The 4,755-nt window shown below is 40.7% G+C and overlaps 1 pseudogene; it reads right to left on the bottom strand.

Moving 5' to 3' along the window:
* Positions 1–1,336: 1,336 nt before the first annotated feature.
* LOC101714335 (hepatocyte nuclear factor 4-gamma pseudogene) lies at positions 1,337–2,597 on the bottom strand (annotated as a pseudogene).
* Positions 2,598–4,755: the final 2,158 nt, after the last annotated feature.

Below are 4,755 nucleotides of genomic sequence, written 5' to 3' on the forward strand. Positions count from 1 at the left end.
CATCTAAATATATCTGGTGTAATTTTTATTTTTAAAAATTTTTAGGGAGAAGACTGTTAAAAATTCAAAAATGTTTTCTTACCCTGCACGAATTTCAAGTTTACCACTTACATGTAATGTACATTACAGGTAACATAATGGATAGTATTCAGTCATTACTGGATTGCATACATTTAAAAACCACACTGTGAGTAAGAAGTTCAAATGTTTCTTTCTACTCACCAAATATATAGTCTCATTAATGGCAGCCCGAGCTGGATTTGCTTGTGGCTCTCTTACTCTTTAGACTTATAAACTTTGTTTTGCCCCTTAAATTCTCAAGCTGAAAGTTTCTTTTATATATAAGAGAGAGTAATACCTCCCCTACAGGATTGCTGTGAGAATTAAATGAGGCACATGTGTGGCAGGTGGCTCATTTGTCTCTCCCAGTAGTGGCTCTCCCAGGGCTATACAGCTTTACAGGCTCCCTACTAAAAGATTACCATTCAGCCACCCTGTGAGTTGGATGTGGGACTGTGCTAATTTCTAGCCAATGGATGACTTTCTAGATTGTTTCAAGACAGAGAGAATTAAATGTCTTTTTTGGTTGACTCATGTGTTTGGGTTTTCTTTGTTGCATTTTAGCTTGTATCTTAACTGGTAAAATAAACATGTTTTATTTTAGCATACATCTTCAAATACAGTTAGATTTTGTGCTCACTTCAGCAGCACATATATAAATACAGTTAGATTTCAAAGAATATCTAATCATTCTTGGAATGGCTTTTTATAAAATTTTGAATTTAAGATAAGCGTATTTAACTGTGGACCAAAGACATACTTCTTAGCCACAGAATGCCCATATGTGAGTCTTCTTTTGGAAAAAAAAGCATTCTGTTCTACAGCCACTGCTTTAGCTTTCTAATATTCAAGACTATAACTTATGAAAAAATAAAACGTGGTTCATTTTATCTTAACTTGGCATTTCTGATCTACTATTCTTAGCCAAAAGGAACATTTAGTTCTTCATCACATCACAATAAAGCAATTATCTACAGATTTAAATTAATATTATGAAAACAAATGGAAGTAGTACAAAAGATTCAACAGGTTCAGGCTTAGTGCAGGGGAAACTATAAACAATTTCAAACTCGGATATATATTGGCTGTATGTGAAAGTTTTACACCATAGATGCAACAAACAAATTGAGTACCCAAACAAGGAAATAGGGTACCATCTTATAACAGCTCCATGAAGAATCCTTGGCTGAGAGTTTGCCAAAAGTACTATCCTGAGATATTTTAAGACCAACAATTTTTCACATTCAGGCAGTGTGGTTCAGAAGTAAACATGGTCTCACACTTGCTTTTGTTTGGTAAGGCCCTGGTGTGAAATGACTGAAGCTTGTTTTGTAGCTATTTAGTATTGTTCTTGTCCAGAGCCTTGTGGTGGGGAAGAAAGTGGGGTTTCAGGAGTTGAGATGTGGTCTGTATGAAGCAGTGTTGACATGGGACCTAAAAGTATAGTTTGTCCAGTTAGTGGATCTTGAGACACATGCGGGTACATTGGGTGGTGGAGATGACTCCCATCATTGGAGGCACCACCCAGTAACATTTTCTGAAGTAGGCTGTCAATTTTGACCATGCCGAAAAGTTTGACAAACTGTATCTGCTTGATCATTTGCCAGGGGATGCTCTGCAGCATGGGCAGCAGCAGAAGCAGCTCTCCAAACTGCCCCCGCGAGTCCTACTGCCGGTTGTTGATGTAGTCCTCCAGACTAATCTGCACTTGGAACCGCATGTTCTTAATTTTCACTGGGTCACGTAACCCTTTTGCATCTGAATCAAAAAATACAATTGCCTTCAAATAAGTATACTCGTCATCAATCTGGATTTCTTGGAATGGTCTGATGAGCTCATCGAGAACCCTATTGGCCACTCGGCTAATTTCAACTTCACAGCTGTTACGGTGAATAACATAATTGTTTCCTCAAAGCAAAATGTCTTCATATATCATGGATCTCTCTGTAGCTCCAAGCAGTATGTGTTCCCCCGCATGCGCTCTTAGCAGGGCCACCTGATCATCCAGGGGTAACTCACAGAAGGCAGGAATGTATTTAGCTCATTCCACCAAGACTAAGAGCTTCTGCTTCATAGATTCACAGACATCACCAATACTTGCAATTTTCTTAACGTTTATGTCAGTGCTTACTCCGGGACTGGAGAAAGATCTGGCGAGACCGAATTTCCGCTTGAGCCAGTGTGTTCATGGAAGTGATGCTGCTGCCGTCAAATGTGCTTCTTCTGGTGCTTATTCTATCGCGTTCCTTTTGAACAGCTTCTTTTTTCATTCCTGCTCTAAAACATTTTCTTAATCGAGAGTATCTACATTGATTCCTTTTGTCCTTGTCAACAACACATTGGCGACTGGATCTGCAGGAGTAAACACGGCTCTTGCGTGTGCTGAGTCTGAAGAAGCCTTTGCACCCGTCACAGCTTGGTGCCCCCTAGTGCTCCCCTGTTGCTCTGTCCCCACATTTTGCACACAGACAGTTGACACCATTGTCTGTGGTATTCATACTTGTGGTCTCTGGGGCAGAATTGTAGCTGATTCTCATCATTTGTGGAATTCTTGTCCTTTAAGTCATCATGAAGTCTGCATTAGCAAACCCAGCTTTGCAAGCTCAGGCAGGCAGGTCACTCAGTTCTGAAACTGAGTTCTTTCTTCTGCGGGCGCTGCTCCCAGAGCTCCCGCGTCGCAGCCAGCAGCGCCGCAGCCACCGCACTGCCCGGCAGCAGGGTCCCCACCCACCTGGCAGCAGTGTCCAGCGCTGCACTTTTTCCCATTTTTTCCTTCTTTTCTCTTTTTTTCTTTTCCTTTCATGCTTTCCCCCCTCCTCTCTTCCCAGCTCCCCTTTTCTTTTGAACAATTTTTTCCTATTTCACATTATCTATTATACATTTTGGTTCTTATTTTCCCTTTCAGTTTCTCATACCAGAGAAACAATGTGATATTTACATGTGCATCGGATTTATTTCACTTAGTGTAGTCTCAGGGTGCATCCATTTAGCTAGAAATGTCTCAAGTTTAACCTTCTTTATGGCTGAGTAGTACTCCATTGTATAAAAAAACACATCTTTTTTATCCATTCATCAGTTGATGGCCATTTGGGGTGTTTCCAAGTGTTAGCTGTTACAAACTGTGTTGCTATGAACATGGATGCACATATATCATTGTGGTATGATGCTTTTAATTCTTTTGGGAAGATACCCAGAAGGGGACTAGTTGGGTCAAATGGGACCCCTAATCCTAGTTTTTTGAGAAACCATGCTCTCTTCACACTCTTAGGCCCCAACTTTATAGGAGCTTCCTTTCTTTCAGGCTGCAAATTTTTCAAATCATTCAGCTCCTGATTCTCACCATAGATCTAGCTAAAAGCAGCCAGCAGTAACTGTCTTACAGCCTGAACTTTGGTCTGCCTTGAAATTTCCTCTGCCACATCAATTAGTCTCTAGCCTTTAAATTTAGCCTCCTAAAAAATTGTAAGACATGGGGAAAATGTAGACAAATTATTTGTCAGAATGAAACACACATGGCCTTTAGTCCAGTTTCCAATACAATTTACAATCCTATCTGAAACCTCATGGACCTGGTATTTACTGTCTATATTCCTATCAATATTTTAAACTTTTGAGCTCTACTAAAATCACCCATCAAACTCAGCTTACAGAAATCTAGGGTTTCTCTACTCGACTTCCCCAAAACCTTCCAAACTCCTCCCACAAACAACTTACCAAGGCTTCTGAACTACATGGTTAGGTACAGCACAGCAATAACCACACTCCTGGTACCAATGTTCTGTATTAGCTTTCTCAATATTGGAACAAAATATCTAAAACCTGCAACTTAAAGGAGGAAAGATTTATATTGCTTTGTGGTTTTTAGATGATTTATTCCATGATTGCTTGCCTGTAAGGCAGAAATGGCATCCTAGAAGGGCATGGCAGAAGAAAGTTGCTCTACCCATGGCAGACAAGAAACAGAGATGGAAGAGAGGAATGTAGGAGGGAGATATACCCTTGAAGGGCATGCCCTCAGTGACATACCTATGTTATTTTGAGACAGGGTCTTACTGTGCAGTTCAGGAGGGCCTTGAACTCACTATGTAGCCCATGCTGGCCTTGAACTCATGGTGATCTCCCTGCCTCAGCCTCCCAAGAGCTGGGATTATAGGTGTGCACCACCATGCCTGGCACAACATACCTATTTTAACCACATCCCACCTCCTAACAGCATATTTAGTTATCAGTGGATCAATCGACTGTTATTTTTTCTTTTTTGGTACCAGGAATCAACCTCGGGACCTTGTGCTTTCAAGGCAGGTGCCAGAAGCACTGAGCTAAATCCCCAGCCCAAATCAACTGATAAATATAGTGCCCTTATGATCCAATCACCTTCCAAAAGCCCCACTGCTGAATTCATGAACTTTTGGGAGACATTTTAGATATAAAATGTAACAGAAGATGTATCAGTTAAGATTCACTAGAAGAACAGATATAATATAATGTATATATATATAATATGAATGATATATAAAATATTTACAAGATAGGCTTACAGTGCTTGCCTGCAGAGTCAGGGGTGAAAGAATGCAAGCTGGAGAGAAGAGGACCCAGTCAAAAGCTGAAAGCCTGGAGCTCACTACAGAATTCCCTGCGAGGCTGTATCAGGAAACCAAAGGGTCTATAGAAGACTGAAGAGTCTGTGCTGGAAGC

This window comes from Heterocephalus glaber, unplaced genomic scaffold, assembly GCF_053883595.1.
Source record: "Heterocephalus glaber isolate CG9 unplaced genomic scaffold, H.glaber_assembly_v1.0 deba00001729, whole genome shotgun sequence".
NCBI lineage: Eukaryota > Metazoa > Chordata > Mammalia > Rodentia > Bathyergidae > Heterocephalus > Heterocephalus glaber.